General features: G+C 38.3%; 1 long non-coding RNA gene across 1 annotated transcript; it reads right to left on the reverse strand.

Moving 5' to 3' along the window:
• Nucleotides 1-6,277: 6,277 nt before the first annotated feature.
• LOC120530589 lies at nucleotides 6,278-16,981 on the reverse strand. Its single transcript, XR_005633996.1, has 3 exons — nucleotides 16,921-16,981; nucleotides 14,772-14,842; nucleotides 6,278-6,570 (listed from the first exon to the last, which is right to left on the reverse strand). It is a non-coding gene; the product is annotated as an uncharacterized LOC120530589 (long non-coding RNA).
• Between the last annotated feature and the right edge of the window lie 597 nt (nucleotides 16,982-17,578).

The following is a 17,578-nucleotide window of genomic DNA, read 5'->3' on the forward strand; positions in this document are numbered from 1 at the left end:
GCCAATATGAGGTTTGACATGTGAAGTTCTCCAACCATGACACAAGCTTAATATGATGTTCAGCATAAAAACAAATCTGCTATGTGTACCTAAAACTCATAGTAGATCATCTTGAAGGTATCAATGCCCCCAGTGTACCCTCCATTGCTTTATAGGGTAACACTGGTTCGAGCAATTGAGAAGTAAAAAGAATGAATGCTCATAATTAGGTAGCACAGTACAATCAATATAAATGGTTCTGGGTAATTTGAATGTCACTTCTTTGGTCAACAATGTGTATTTTGCTCCGCATGTGACCATTTAGCCAGTGGAAATTGCCCATCAGTTAGAAACTAAGCATTTCTATACTGTACATTGGGGCCTCTGTACCCTAAGCTGACAATGCAATTCACAAATTAAACACTGTGCACAGAGGCACACAGCCTGAGACTGTAGAATCTCCATCACAGCTCAAGTATTGTGAAATATAGCACAGCAAATGCCTTTTCTGACATGTCTTTTGCTGCGATGTGAACCAGTTTCAAAATCAACACGCTTAACAGCCCAATAGGAGAAATGGTACAAATCCCATATTCGATTGCCACCATACACTTGACCCAAGATATTATCACGGTAGCTCCTCCAAAATATATCCTTAATGCCCCTTATAGTCCAGTGACCCCTGCCTTCAAGTAGTGAAGCGGTATACTTAACAAGAACTGATTATTGGCATGCTTCCCAGCCTTACGCAAAAAACATGATCACATATTTAACAGCATAGCTGAACTCATTTATTATGCAAATAAATTTGAATACAGTATACAATTGACTGATGGGTAAAATTGAGCCAAACGCTGGGAGAAAAATGAAAAGGCATAAATATAAAGAGCACTGATAATGAAGGCAATCTTATAGTACAACTGGAGGGTTTTGTGCCTAATTGTGTAAAGTGCAAATGCTGCTGTGTGTAAACAAGAGTGAACCTCCATGTGTCAAACACACATGTGCTCTGTTGGACTTCTTTAGAGTTGAGTCTTGAATCTTTTAGGCTCCGAGGAGCTTAACAACTAGGACAATTCCACCACCTGAAAGAAAAAAAAACATCTTGTATTAGCCAACAAGAAAACAAAAATGAGTGTAAATGTTTCCAGTGGTCACTTTGACAGAAGCACACAGGAAAAGAAGACAGCTGCTGCACTAACCATTCATTGCTTACAGTTATGAAGTGTGTGGCGTCATTCTGAAGGGCATGGGCACTTGCAACTGATGGGTTGGGAGCTGCTATTTCTTTTCTGTTGCATGTTAATGCACTCCCCTCCACCATCTCTCTCATGAAGTCTGTCACAGCATAGCATTTAGTACATGCTATTCAAATTTCTGTGAACCCACTGATTCACCATTTCACAAGGCTATGGTTCCTTGGCGACACCATAAATTTAAAATTGGTTACTCTGTGTCTGTCTGTGCCACCTGTCAACATGCAGACTGGATGTTTGTTAGTGTTTGTCATGAACCTGTGTTGTGGCTTCCCTAAAATGAACTTTTTTTATCTTTTGAATTTTTATACATGTTTTGCATATTGTTTGTTTATTGTATACCAGTAACAGCGTACTGCACGATAACGTACAGTGAATACACTTGACTTGAGCATTCCTAGTTTTCATCCTCTTTCTCTTTCTCTGTACGTTTAGCATTCATTTGCTCAGAGGTTGATGTGTTTGCTACTTCCTGCACAGCTCTTCTTTACTCCACCCTAGCGGCCCGCTGCTTCTCTTCTTTCGTCGGCATCTTTTCGTGTTAAAACTGATTAAGTTAGTTTTTGTGTTGCGATTACTAGTACGTTTTCCTTCATTTTTCACTTAAGCTGACACTTAAGTCTTCAGTCTGCCTCAAGAATGATTAGCGAAGGTGGTAGGGAATGAGAATGGCGCCCATACACATGCGCCGCCCTGCTACGTGCTGCCGAGAGTTGATTCTACAATAAAATAAAATAAAAATAAAAACAGTAATAAAAATCATCACCCTGAAAATGGATAGCAGACATCACGTAGTATATGTGTACTAAATTTCAAGTCAATAGGTGAAATGGTTTGCGAGCTACAGGTGATTTAAAATCCGGGACAGAAAAATGAACAGCTACGGTAGTGTATTATATCTAAAGATAATAACATCAATGTGGCACTGTTTAATTTTCTGATTTTTTTGCATATTGGCACCAATGTATTATTTCTGTGTAGGTATAGCCATTTTGTTTATGGTTGATATGCCTGTTGCTGGTCATGTGACATGGAAATCACCCAGACTATTAAGGCACTAACACCCGCATCTGTATAAGATGGTGGTGTGCAGTTGTTTCCAAGGTTTGGATCAATTTTGAAAAAAAAAACAAACCAAAATCAATGCCAATCAGTGTTAGGATTTTCCATTGTGTGACATACCAGTTTTGGTAACTTGGCTCAGACTTTTTCTTTTCTGTTTTTTCTTTCTCTTGCCTGTCTCAACCACATTCTGATTTTCTTCCATTTGGCACAATCTATCTCCTACTCGTCTCCATGCTATTTAAATTTCTTATCTAAACACCTCTCCGTTACCAGTGTGCAGTATAGTGTTAAAGTGGCCATCTTTGGTGGAATTGAATAGAACACATTCGTAGGATTAGCTACAGGTTCACACAGGCAGACATGTTGGTCATCTGACCAGTTTCTGATCAAGCCAATACAGACTCATTTAATACAACCAAGTTTAATTGTCAACTTAATAAAATACTGACTGCAAAAAAAATCTTGTTCCTAATTTCTGGAGACTTAAGAACATAAGGAAACTTATGATGAGAACCTCTGTTGTTTTAACTTACGCAAACATTGAGATTTGAAGGCCTCGTTCTACTGCTGCATACCACACTACCTGGTAACTCACTTCATGTGTCTGTTGTTCTCTGTGCGAAGAAGTACTTCTTAATGTTCCTAATGTGAAATTTTAGCTTTAACCAGCTTCCATCTGTGTCATTGTTCTGGCTAACAAAACCCATTATAAAGTAACAGCTGCCATTTGCCCTGCTAATTCCCTTTAACACTTCCATGTTAGCTTTTAATTCCAGTTTCCCTAAACCGAAAATATTCACCTTCTCCAGTCTTTTCCTATAGCTCTTAATATGTCTGTGTGATTTTACTACTGTATTTCTCCAGTGTTGTTGTGTCTTTTTGTAATATTGGGACCAAAACTGCAGACAATAATTTACCTAAGGTCTCACACAGCTGTTTTATAGTTTAAGAAAAAATTGACTTGTACTTAACACACCATGTAACCAGCATTACCTTTTCAACCATGGTTTGGACATGGACTCCTATGTTGATCATTCCCAGACATTTCTCGTAAAAAGATGATTACTTTTTGCAAAAACATCACTGCTTGAATTTCTGCAAACCTCCTTTAAGCAAATTATGGTAGAGTGGATCTTGAGCCCAACTTGGTAAGATACATTCTCCACCAAAATCTCCCTGAATAAACAAATATTCTAATATTCCATCTATATCTGAGCATTTAAATCTCATATCTCACCTGTTGTTAAAATCTCCTTGGATCTGTCCTATTACTCAGTTTTAAGATTGGCTTCTATCAGCTGTTAGGGTTTCATTTTAGTTTTGTCTTTTATAATACTTTGCAAAAATTTTCCATGCTGCCTTGTGTTTGGTTTATATGTTTTGTTTTGTGTTGTCTTTTCATCTCCACTCTGTTACCTTAACCTTTGTCAATTAGGACTCTCAGGCACTGCATTAACTCAATCTCATGTTACTCTAGAGCAGTACGGATATTAGAAGGACCTGCGAAACACCAGGGGCAATGATTTTATTTTGAAGCCAGTCATATCTCCATTAAAGGGAACCTAAAGAAACTTGTCTGGCTGTTTCACTGCACCAGCAGGAGGTGACTATTTAGGGCTGTGTAGCTTTGAAGTCTCATCACATGCTGTCCCGTTTAACAGTTAATGGTCACGCTTACTCTAAAGAGCTTAAAGCCATAGCTAAATGCTATTGTTGACTAATGTATCTCCTCTCAATTACGTGCTTGGTGTGTGACAGCACAGTGGTGCACCGTTAGAGTTATCCATGTGTATTGTGAAAATAATAGTGTAGTGTACCTGGGTCTGAACCTGAGAGGGGACAAGACCCTCAGGTGGTCAAGATCAATATGAGGAGGACAAGATTACCTGAAGAAGATGGCATTAAAGCAGCTCCACGATCTCTACATTTCAGGCACAAGACTTAGAGCACTTTGGAAACGTCTCCTGACTGCTAGAGTCCATCTACCTGGGTGAGTGATCGTCAGTGAGCCTCACAGCATTGGTGGATAGTGGGCATATGAGCTTTCTCTGAGGCAGAGAGGGACACACAAAGGAACAAAGCAACTAGGAGATGCCACCAAAGTACTCACTAAGTGTCATGTCTGTGAGCGCTAATCTCAGAGCTGATTTTTTACTGGTAGTTCTACCCCTTCTGACAGTTGAGCACGTATATGAGATTTAATGCTTTTGTGGTTAATAGGTTAAAAGGTTGAGAAACTCTCATCTAGGGTCATATATACAGCAAGCTAACTGCTGCCACATCCACTTTGCTGTGACATTGGTTTGCTTTTTTTGCAGCTGTATTTTTCCACTTCCTTTCTGTGAAATTTTGTAGACTTTTAAGTATTTCGGCTATAGTTTTGTATTTTGTATTTTCCATTTACAATTTTGCCTTGGAATTTGTCTCAGTTTGATGTACTAGTTAATTGGTTTAAATCTCTTAATTAGTACGTTATGAAAGTATTGTGTTCAGCAAGGTTCTTCATGGCTTGTCCTTCCTATGTGGAAGTGCCCTAAATGAAAATGTGTAACGCCACAGTTGGACACAACACACTGGTTTCCTTTCAGTGTCTGATTCATCCTCATTCTTCTATGGTGTACATTGTAAAATGCCTGAAGTTAGTTCTCCTCACTGCCATCACTTTGCTCAAGAATAAAGAACTTATCTGGCAAAGAAATGAATGACCACATGATAAAACAACTAAAAGTACTCAAAAGAACTAATCCCTTCTCTAATATACCCAGATGAAGTCTGCATGTAGTATACAAATTTGCAGTCATTGGATGATTCAGACTCAAACCCCTATTGTTTAATTTCTCCTGGAATAAGGAGGTAATATTTTCTGAAGAGGCTAGACTGATACATTTCATTTAGCTAATATTAATTATGAATAACCATAGTTAATTTATGGAAATGATGTCTCTGCGGCTATTCACGCAATGATTAGATAATATACTAGTGTTTTCATTTCATGTTCTCTGCATCTGTCTTAACTCTTGTGAGGATAAGACCTGCCATTTAACTTTTTATACTACATAGGGTGTCACTTTCTCAATAATGTCAGACAGATTCATCTGTCCTAATGCTGAGGCGAAATCAGAGCCACACAATAGTCTGATCTGCTGAAGTTGTTCATACAAGCATCACTAGAAAAGTCAAGTTTAGCTCTGTTTGGAGAGATTATTTCAGGTTTAACTGCCTTTTAGAGTATGGTCCTAAAAGAATAGAAATGATCAAGGCTACTTAACATTAGAAATAAATTTAAATATACTAAATTGACATAAAAACATACCGACTGCTGCAACACCAGCTACTGATCCTACCACAATGCCTGCAATTTCCCCATCTGACAGTGTGTCTGATGTTGTGGGTGATGATGATGGTGATTGTGGAATCAGGCAAACGCAGTCCTCCAAAATGCTAGATGTACACAGAGAGACACAGTTTGTACTATTTAGTTCTGATTGACCACAGATATAAACAGCACAGTCTGTTGTATGGTTGGTTATGTTATTGCAGAAAAATGGGCAGTCTTCCACTGAAGTGCAGTTAACAGCGCAGTTCTTGAAAGTGCCATTACATGGCATTGTGTAATTCTCTGGACAGGAATATTCAGGTGAATTAGAAGATCCAACAGGAGTGGTTGATTCCATGGTAGTTGGTGCAGGTCGAGTGCTATCTGTTTGTACCATTGATGTTAAATTTGCTGTGGTGGCCAACTCAGTTGATGCTGAGCTGTTTACTGATTTAGTTGTGCTGCCTGCTTCAGATGGAGTTGGCTTCGTTTTCAAGGAGGTTTCAGTCGTCAAGGTGGAGGTGCTGGTTGTTTGAGTTAATGAGGTGGAGGTGCTGGTTGTTTCAGTTGTTGAAGTGGATGTGCTGGTTGTTTCAGTTGTTGAGGTGGAAGTGCTGGTTGTTTCCTTTGCTGAGGTGATGGTGGATGGTGTTGTAGTAGTGACTGATGTTACTGTGGTAAATGAGTTGGTGGTTGAGTAGGTGATGTCTAGAGTTGTGCTGGTTGTTTCAGTTGTTGGAGAGACGCTTGTTATAATTGTTGTGGTTTCTGTTGCTGCTGTTGCAGTGTTTGCATTAGTTGTTCCAGCCACTGGGGCAGTGCTGCCTGGTGTTACTGTGGTAGTTATTTCATTTGTTGAGAGGCTGGTGGTTGTTGTGGATGTTGAGGGGGCAGTTGATGATATTGTAGTGGTTGTTCCAGTTGTGGTAGATGCTTTTGATGTTGGTAAAACAGCTGAAAGAAATAAGTAAAAGGAATCACAGCAAAAATATTAGAGCACAGCCACTTGAAGGAGGTCTTCTTTGAATAAAAATGACATCAGTTACCTAGCTAAACATCATTTAACAGTCTGAACGAAATGGGTAAAACTGGAAAATACATTACAAATTTACTGATATTTGACTGTCTTAATAGTTAAACAGCAGCCATGATTATTAGTTATTACATTTAGGTAAAATCTGCACTTGTACTTGCATGTGACAAAGCTGCAGGTTTCGCTGTTTGCAACTAAACTCCTCAGACCAGAGTACCCCTTTGCTTTACTACCACAAAGCATGATCCTCTTGTTGTAGGATTCTGTAGCTTGATTTCCTATGCAGTGGGTTCTATTTCTTCTAATCATGATACCCTTTCATCCATTCATTATCCTGAAGTCAGATTTTGTGATACTTTATCCTGCAGAAAACCCTCAAATGGGCTCCAATCTGCCTCATGTGAATGTCCTGCAGATGTATTATCAACATGGTCATTGTGTCTTTAATTCTGACCTTGTTTTGCTCCTTAACCTCATGATATTTACACCCATGGAAGTTAGAAGTTCTTAAAATGAGTAAGAGTTATAATAACCTACTGTACACACTTACCTTAGATAACAATTTTAGTTGTTTAGTGTTGAAAAAAGAAATGTGAAATGTGTTGTTGGACTGAAATTTCAACTTTGCAAAATTGCATTAAAAAGAATAATAGAAATGCAAAACAGTACAAAAAAACTGAACATAAAGAACAGTCATCTTACAGTATGACTGCTTCTTGTAGCTTCACTTCTGGATACCTTTGGTGTACAGAGCATGATAACCCATAATATCACATTCCAACAGAAGAACCTGATGAAACTGACGGCCTTTGACAGACAGGGAGTCGCATATCTGGGTGCCGCAATCTGGGGCATCCTAAATGTGCTCTGTGGGGTTGAGCTCAGGAGAGAAGGCAGGTAAAGGCAGCACCTGCATGCCAACATTCGTTATGAAAGCTGAGACCACAGTGGCTGTGTGTGACCTGGTGTTGTCCTGTTGTAGGGTCAGATAATGTAGGAGATGCAAGTAGAGGACTTTTGGCAGGTTGTCTTTGCTTTAAGACCTTCAACACAGAGTCGTCCTTCATTGTCCTGTTACCAGTGCTGGCATGGTGTTTGTTGGCAGGTTCAACAGCAGTATGGATAAAAGATCTGGAATGATCATTCAGAAAGACTAGCCTGATGTCTCATTCATCCTCTCATGTGGTCTTTTGAGGATGACCAAATTCTGGATGATCATCTATTTTACTGTTCTACTGAAACTTCCCTGCAGTCAGTGGAAAAGCTTAATCCACAGTGTCTTGCAACACTGGTATATGACATGTACCTGCAATATGCCAATTACAATCTCCCTTATCCTGGTACCATTCAAGGCATTATGGAATGTACATTAAACTAGTCGTGGCCTTTGTCTTACTGCGCCCCAAGTGTTCATTAAATGTTTTTTATTAGTGACCTGAGCAGATATTGTTTTAACTGGACCTTGTGTGGTAAAAGTGCACCTTACGTCACTGCACAAGCTGGGATTGGTGATCAAAGAGTCAAAAACAAACTGACAACATTTTGTGAAATAATGTAAGATATAACTATAGTTTTCTCATTTGAGAAATTGTTTAGTTTCCTTTTTGCCATCTGTATATTTCTAGTGTATGGTTGCATGCCATTGTTTTGTTTTTAAAGACTTGATATTGCTAATTGTCCAAGTTTCTTTGTGTCAGTTATTTGCATGAGGAATGGATTGTGATTTTGTTGTAGACGGCTGAAGTATGACTATTTTACTGACTACCAAAGTTTTGGGGATCATCCCTGCAAGCCAGATTAAATGTAAAGAGATCAATACTCTGAATGTAGCCAGTTAGATTTAGCAGCCAACACTTAAATGTGTAGCGTTTACAAAATGTTAATTTTATTACTATCATTTTGCCTTCTCTTGTTATGTGCCAGCTTCAGATTTGTCATATGTTGATATTATGATTGCAAAAAGAAATAGAGGAATATTATGAAGCTCTGTCATTCTTTCTGCTCACAGTTGGAATTAACACTTTGTATTATATACTGTTTTAAATGTAGTTGTGCTGGGGAGCTATCAAAGCTCAACTGACACCAAACAAAAATATGTTGTAGATGGCTCAGAATATTCAAATAAGTTGCCAAATGTTTTGACAACAGAGACTAAACAAGAGCGAACCACATGGTATTAAACCAATAGATATTCCTAACACAAGGCCGATAAAATATGCCTGAAATGGCTTGCTTCCCTCACCCGACCCTACATGGGAGTGAATGTCTTAATAAAGTAGCTCATAAAGAGCAAAAAACCACCATAAATAATTTAATGAATAATTGCTCAAAAACAACAAAGTAAAATAGGCACTGATGTGAAAAGTACTCTGAAGTTTCTAGACAAGGATGTCAAAGCTCATTCATAACATTCATAAAGTAAGTTATAACATGATTAGCATTGTCTCAAGGCATCCAGATATAAAAATGGCACCCGTGATATCGCAGGGTGTTCAATGATCTTACCTCTTTGTGTAGTTCAACCTGCTTGGATGTCATAATATAGGAAATTAAAATCCAGGCAAAGCAACATGGAAAACAGAGAACGTAAATAACATGTATCATGTGTGGAAATCAAGTTATGTGCATATTATGTTTCGGTGTTATTATCTTTCCTGTCTTTGTTATTATTATTGCCTTCATATTTAGTTTTGTGCTGCCTCTTTAAATGAGAGTATACTCAATGTTTTTTGTGGATGGCTCCTTATCAGATGGGGGCACCTGTCGATCTCTGTTTGGGAACTGTCCCAGTCCAATAAGGCAATGAAGGTGGGCAGTTCAAGTGGGAATCATTGTGATCGATGCTGTGAATTATAAGAAATTCTGCTTATGGTCAGATTCTGTGATTATATTGACTTTATCTAAGCATTCTGATTCCTGGATTGTGTTTTTTGAGACTTGTTCACTGTGGATTGCCTTTACGGAAACTTTTTTAATTTGTCTGTGGAGCTTTTTCTCCATTTGTTTTGGCATTTTGCAGCTAAATCTTATTTTATGTAAACTGTCTTTCCATACCAATGTTTTATGGTTTCTCCTTTTGTTGGAAGGCACTTGGATATTTTAGGACATTTAAATTATAATCTGTTTTGGGCCTGCAAGGCCTGAAGCAGGCCAGAGGGTTTAGGAGTTTGGAGTGAGGCCTAATCCAGTCAGGCATTGGAGGTCTGGCCTGACTTGTGAAGGCTTTTGAGGCCTTACATCATTTTTGTTTTCATGGAGGCTCAAGTTCTTGACAACATTAATGCACTACCAAATGTGCTGGGAAATGAAGTTCAGGTCTTTGACATGCACATTAATTTAAATTAAATTAAATTAGATTAATGTAAACCTGGCAGCCTGAGTAAGTCACTGTCATCTTAAAGAGAACAGTCGAGACATCCATCCATTATCCAACTCGCTATATCCTAACTACAGGGTCACGGGGGTCTGCTGGAGCCAATCTCAGCCAACCCAGGGTGCAAGGCAGGAAACAAACCCCGGGCAGGGCGCCAGCCGACTGCAGACAGTTGAGATATTCATTTATATAGTGTGAAACAGGAAATGGAAAGGTGGTCCTTCTTGTTTAAGTCATGGTTTAATGTAATCTTAAACAATATTGAACCAAGGCCAAGCTTGCTTGCAGATTTTAAATTTTAATAATTCTGGTAAGGGATATATAACAATGATAATATAACATGAAGAATCACAGTTTAATTTCTGACCCAATTGCTGTACAAAAACTGTGTATAATCAGCAATATTGCTAGTGCTCAGCCATGAATCGTGGCCCCTTTTCATATTGTGGGAATACTTTTTGAAATTTTAGTATTTAGTGCCTAAATGTTTGTGAGATCATGGGAAAAAAGTGGGGTATAGAGCAGACATTTCACATGTGAAAGAATTCTCACAATTAATTACTGTGGCTCTCAAACATGTTTGACGATTTGCATGTTTCTAGCAAAGCTCACAGTTATGTGCAAAGTCATCTTAAAAATGAGACAATGATGAAAATGGGATTAAGGCCATGGTTCTCATGTAGGGCCTCTAGTGGTTTCCAGTTTTAACAGAATGGGCCACTTAACTAGATGGATCATTCTGTCTCATATTTTGCTGCACTAATTCCTGTGCATTTCATGTTAAAGTTCTTTGCTGGGAAAATCAGCCAATGTGTATTTCTTGGTCTGGGACTTTTTACTATTTAACTTTCTTTTCTTAATTGCATCTCATTAGGCAGCACATAGGGTCTCAGAATTTTAATAAGCAAGCAAACCAAAATAAGACTAGAAAGGATACCTGTGCATTAAAAGATAAGCCTATTTAAAGAACTCATGCTTTTGGTAATTTCAGAGACTGCAGACTGAGCCATCTAATTAAATGATAAAATCAAACTATCAGCAGATTGGTTTCTAGAAAGGACATTCATTGGAATGAAAACCAGTAGCCATGGTGGATCCAAAGATTCAGGGTTAACATGAAGCGAGCCTTTGTTTAATTCGGATTTAACAAAAAGAAACCTTCTGAACAGTAATACTTACTGCACACAATTAATAAGTGTCTGCTGATTTAAAAACATGAGCTTCATGAAATCGGTTTGTTATATTGAAAATACAATTATACCATCATAGCTTCAAGCAATTTTAATGAATATACAGAATCTACAGGAATACATTACAACATTAAGAAAACAAGAAGAAATCATACTCTTCGATTTAATGCAGCCTAACAATTCCTATTCTCCTAATATTTTCAAAATGATGCTGACTCAAGATTTAATGGTCCCTATAGTGCAACTGTGAACCACACCACTAGGTAACTGTAAGGCTGGGTTTATACTTAATGCGACCCAATGTGTGCACCTGTGGACGCTACTGCTACGCAAGCATTGTACTGTTTATATTTGCCCGTGTACTTTACATAAATCTGGAAGATTCCACGAAGTGGCAGTGCAAGATATAATCAGGATGAGAACAGCTTAGGCTTCGCTGTGTTGTGAATTGCCTGAAACAACCATTAAGTTCTGAGGACATCTTGACACAATATCTCTGAAAAGGATGAATGTTTAATGATTCAATCCATCAATCCAGGGATGTGCCCATTCCAGCTAGCATTGCGCACGAGGCAGAAACATTTCCTGTATCAGCTCATCGCAAGGTGAAAACAAGCACACACACACACTAACGTGAATTTAGTGTCACCAAATCCCCAAACCTGCATATCTTTGAAGGAAACCAGAGCACATTGTGGAAACCCACCAGGAAGACATGCAAACTCCACGAAGGGAACACCAGCGACGTGACTCTCTACTGCGAGATAGCAGTGCTACCGCTCCACCACCCTGCGGCCCCCACATGTGTAATTATTAGCTGTATTCATTATTTAAATTAAGTTAACAATTTATCTGTAAAATGTAACATACATACTTTAATGCATTTCATTTTGAAAGTGATATCAATGCCTCGCAGTTAGGAGACCCGGGTTCGCTTCCCGGGTCCTCCCTGCGTGGAGTTTGCATGTTCTCCCCGTGTCTGCATGGGTTTCCTCCGGGCGCTCCGGTTTCCTCCCACAGTCCAAAGACGTGCAGGTTAGGTGGATTGGCGATTCTAAATTGGCCCTAGTGTTTGCTTGGTGTGTGGGTGTGTTTGTGTGTGTCCTGCGGTGGGTTGGCACCCTGCCCAGGATTGGTTCCTGCCTTGTGCCCTGTGTTGGCTGGGATTGGCTCCAGCAGACCCCCGTGACCCTGTATTCGGATTCAGCGGGTTAGAAAATGGATGGATGGAAGTGATATCAAGTATAAATCTAAGGATTCTAAATGTACTGTGAGCTGGAGTATTATAAATTTAATGTGTTCTGTGTGGCGATCGCTGCTTGCCGCTGCTGTCAGAACAGGAGGAAGCCCCAGAAGCACGTAATGATTAGCAACTGGGTCGGTTTTAAGAGGACATTCACGACAGTCTACATCAATGATAAAATAAACTACAAGATTAAAGTGGGCATTTCAAGATTTAAGCCGAAATTTACACTTTAATCACAAAATACACCTTTTCACTGTGTCCCTAAGTTTTTTTTTATATGCCGCTGTACATTCTGATGCTGTTGTGAAGGTGCAAAAAAAAAAGCACAGAAGATGGTACGTGAGACTTTTAAAATGTATCTTGTCATTACATTGGGGAATATAAAAGCACCACAAATGCATTTGTATGTCAGCATTTTGCTTCACCACATCGAACCATTTATCAAACGTTGAAGCACGCACATTGATCCTGTGCGATCCGCAAAGCGGCTTTCTGTCACATATAGATAGTAAACAGAAACTCTGACGTCACGTTCCGACTTTATCACACTGTGCCCTCCGACTTTTTGCTGGTACTGCAACTTGCACACACGTTGCGTTAATTTCTGAGGACATCCTCAGAGGATGAGTGAAATGAATGCTGGGAACGCTTGCCAGCAATGATGCGTGTGCATACACGTTCTGAGCGTGAAATATAATCCGGCCCTAACTGTGCGGGTCGGCCCCACGCTACCACGCTACCACGCTACACTAATTTACCAGCACTGGACACAGTATACCACAGTAACTGATCTTTTGTGTTTGTATTTTCCAATTATTGCAGAAACATCTTGATAATATGAATAAATGCAGGTGTTATGACTAACAAAACCAATAGTAGCACCAAACCAAGTAACCAATAAGTAAACCAAAAACAAAACACCAAATTCTGTAACCAGTTGACTCAAACCACTCCTAGAAACACCACTACAGTATTCTATTCATTTTGAGAGTTTATTGGCAATCCCTGATACTTCATAATACGGCTTCTAAAGCGTCTCATTTGTTACATCACAAGCATAACTTTCCTACTCATGCTTTCCTCTAATAACTGGCCATAGTGTTTTGGTAAACAACCCATAAAGCCGCCATGACTACGAATAACGAAATTAGCAGTGTGGAAACCATAAATAGTAACGTGAACTAAAAGTCAATTCTTGCATAAGCAAAATTAGATTGGAAATAATCATCCTAAAGGGTTCCCTGATGTTCAAAACCAACCATGAAACATACATTCAGATCATAAAAAATGAAATAATAGCAGAAAAATGTATAATGTTCGCCAAATCACTACAACAGGCTTGTACTTAAATTTTCTTTACTGTTGAAGCTCTATCTTTATAGTTCTTTTTTTTTCTTTAATTACAATAGTTTACATGCAAACTAAAAAATGCTTACAGTCTTTATACCTTTTACAGAATGTACTTGAGATAAAGTAATTTACAAATATTCTGTGGACTTCATGTACATTAACAATTGTTTTACATACATTTGTTTTAACTGGTGCACAGGTAGGTTAAGAGACTTGCTTAGGGGCGTGAAGTGAGTGATGGGAATTTGAATGGGTAGCCTTTGGATTTAAGAGCTAAAGCCTTATCCATTGCACTGAACTCTGTATTGGTGAATTAGTTTTCCAAGAAGCAAATACTACATGAATACAGTGTGTCAGCAGGAGTAAGCAATCTGTAAAAGAGGCAAGTACAAGCAGGATTGGGGAGACCAGTCAACAAGTTATAGATTAGAATATTCGCAGAGTGATCTAGCCTGTTGACTGGGTTTAATGTAGATATCACAAAGATGAGCACTTTTAGAGTAAAACCTTCTCTGCTAGCTAAAAGAATGTTAAAAATATAACAGAAGAGTGAAGCTGAACATGCTGTACATTAGACTCTTCCACAATCACAATCAAAAACTGCATGTATCCGATTTCAGTTTTCTGTAACTTTTGATGCTTAGGATGAGTTAAGCTGTCATGGCTTCTGTGATCAGGGCTAACGGTCTCCAGTCTCTCCTCCAATTTTAACATGACGCTCAACAAAACCTTTGATGGCAACTAGTTAAGTCAATATCAAAGATAATAACTATTGCAATAATCATTCTCAGATTAGACTGGCAAAACACTTGTAAACAATTATAGAAACATCCAAAGCCATATTTGTACTTGCACAAAGAAGCTGTTAAAGTAATAAAGGTAGAAAATACATGTACACAAAAAGAGTGTCACACTTCTGTCAGACTGCCAAAATAAACGTAATAAAAAAGTTTAAATACAGACCTGCAGCGAGTAGTAGGCATAACAAGATGCAATGAACTTGAAACATGATGGAGGCTTCTTCTTTACTAATGCTAAGAGTAGGAAAAATAGAAAATAATGCAAAAAATCTACAAAACACAGGTATCAATGTATACAAAAACAGTTACTCAAAATGTATAAGGAGTCAAGTATTTTAAATGGAAAAGCACTTTATATTTTATACATTCTGGCTTTTTTTAAGGTAACTACTAGATTTTTTTCCTTGTTCCACAATAAAGAAGTCAAGTTGCAAGCTGAAGAATGCTTGTCGTCTTCCTCTCACCGGGACTTTACACATATACCGTATAAACATGCCAACTTAGTGGGTTACCGAGTTGTCCCAAATATCCCATCCTGATAATTTCAGGAAGTACTCAGACCCTTTACTTTCTGCACAATGTATTGTATTGAAGATTTAATTTTAAATGGCAACATTTGCCGTTTTTGGAAAGCTAATCTCAGTAACCCATAATGATAAAGTGAGAAAATGTCTTCAGAAAGCTTTGCAAATGCATTAAAAATCCAAAACTGAAATCTTTCATTCATATATGTATCCAGACCCTTTGCTGTGGTCGGGTGCATACTCCATGCTTTAAATATCATTGCAGTTTGCATGAAGAAGAAGATTCTCTGGTCTGAAGAGACAAAAATTGTACTCTTAGAATAACACTGCAAACACTATGTCTGTTGAAGACCAGGCTCTGCTCATTACCTGCAAATATCATCCATACGGTGAAGCATAGTGATGGTAGAATTGTGCTATAGGGGTGCTTCTCAGCAACAGTGACAGGGAGGCTGGTTAGACCTGTGGGAAGGATGAATGCAGACAAATACAGAGAGATCATTGAAGAAAACATGCTGCAGAGTCCACACCACCTCAGACTGGACATCTTTTAACACAATGACGTGAAGCCTTTGGAAGAAGTCTCTGACCGTCCTTGAGTGGCTCAGCTAAAGCCAAGACAAAACCCCATAGAACATCTATTGAGAGACCTGAAGATGATAGTTTACAGATGCTTCCCATCCAATTTAAAGGAGCTTGAGAGGATCTGTCTGGAAGAATGGGATAAAATTCTCAAATCTAGTCAAAATCCAGGTGTGAGAGAAGCTTGTAGAGACCTGCAAGGCTCAAAGTTGTAATTACTGCCAAAGGGACATCTACAAAGGTCTGAATTAAGGGTCTTAGTGATTGGTTTTTGATTTTTACCAAATTTGCAAAAAAACATGCTTTTCATCCATCATTATGAGTTATTGAATATAGGCTATTGAGCAAAAATTGGAAATGTATCCACTTAAAATTAAATTTACAATACAGTAAAGTGTACAGAAAGTGAAGGAGCATGAATGCTTTCTGAATTCACTGTAGGTACAATAGACAAAATACTCAAAACTATGCAATTGTGCATATGTGATGAGAGTTTGCTCAGCAATGGACTAATAATCTTTCTGATATCACTCCAATACACTCCAGGTACATTACCCAAAAATTAGGCTAAATAGGATCAGAATGTGAATGAATTAAAAATGTTATTTCTGGACAATAAAGTTCACTCATTCATATTACTGGATGAACAATAATATGATAGCACAGTGAGTACAGATGTAATATCACAATGACGGTGTGGACTTTAACATTTCCCCAAATGTTTACAGGATTTACTTTAGAGGCATAGTGGAAATCAAAAATGACTGCAATATGATTAACAAACATGCTGTTCCAGGACAGGCTAGGGAGTCTTGTAATTTGTGTTTCATGGCCACAGTTTCCTCATGGTAATACTTCATCACATAAAGATGTTTACATTAAAGATAGATCCTGTGTGGCCTTAATTTAGGCATGGTTTAAAAACACGCTGCACTGGTGGCCAATATACTTCTTGAAGGATAATCTGTCTGTTAATCTTAGACTCAGTAATACTTGATTGTTCCAAGCAGCAGAGGTACAGGCATTGTGGATTGCCACGTTCAATTGACTCTCTATCTTTATTGCATTCTTATCAAACTGCTACAGATAATAATACATCCTACAACCACCCTGAATGTACACAGTACTTTAATCTGGCAAGTTGATACAAAATTCGTCTGACATTCAATAATAGAGCATTCTGGTAAGTGAAGCTTGCTAACTTACAGATACTGATGCTCTTCCCTGAATCTTAAATTCTTTCTCTTTTCTTCTGCCTGTTGGTTTCCAGCCACTCCTTTTTCTGTTTTGTTCTGCAGTCTTCAAAAAGTTTTTCTTTTTCTGCACATTGAAACAGTAAAAGTAACATGTATATACAGTATACATGGTATAGTCGTTGGGTATCCAGAGTATCCTGACAGCTGGATGTACTCTTTTACTCATTGGTTATCAACCTAATTATAAACCTGTGACTGTATTGTGTGTTAATTAAATTAAATAAGGACTCACTTCAGTCCATCTCTTCCAATAAGTACAAATGAGTAGTCAAGCAAAATGACACCTTTTATTGGCTAACTAAAAAGATTACAATATGCAAGCTTTCGAGGCAACTCAGGCTCCTTCTCATTACATCCAAAATGGCTAACACAGCACAACATCCTAGTACAAGTACACAGTTGTAGTTTATTTGCATGGCTGTTCCAAATGACTGGCCTAACATCAGCTGATCATTATTTTGAGGGGACTATAAAAGACACTGCAAGTTAATGAATGAAAATCAAGGACACAATAGGAGCCATCCGAAAGAGAAGGCGGCAGCAATATAAGAACTTAACCACTCTGTTCAGCGTCACTGATGCCAATAATAAACACTTATTACATCTGT

The sequence above is a fragment of the Polypterus senegalus genome, chromosome 6 (genome assembly GCF_016835505.1).
Source record: "Polypterus senegalus isolate Bchr_013 chromosome 6, ASM1683550v1, whole genome shotgun sequence".
In the NCBI taxonomy this organism is placed as follows: domain Eukaryota; kingdom Metazoa; phylum Chordata; class Cladistia; order Polypteriformes; family Polypteridae; genus Polypterus; species Polypterus senegalus.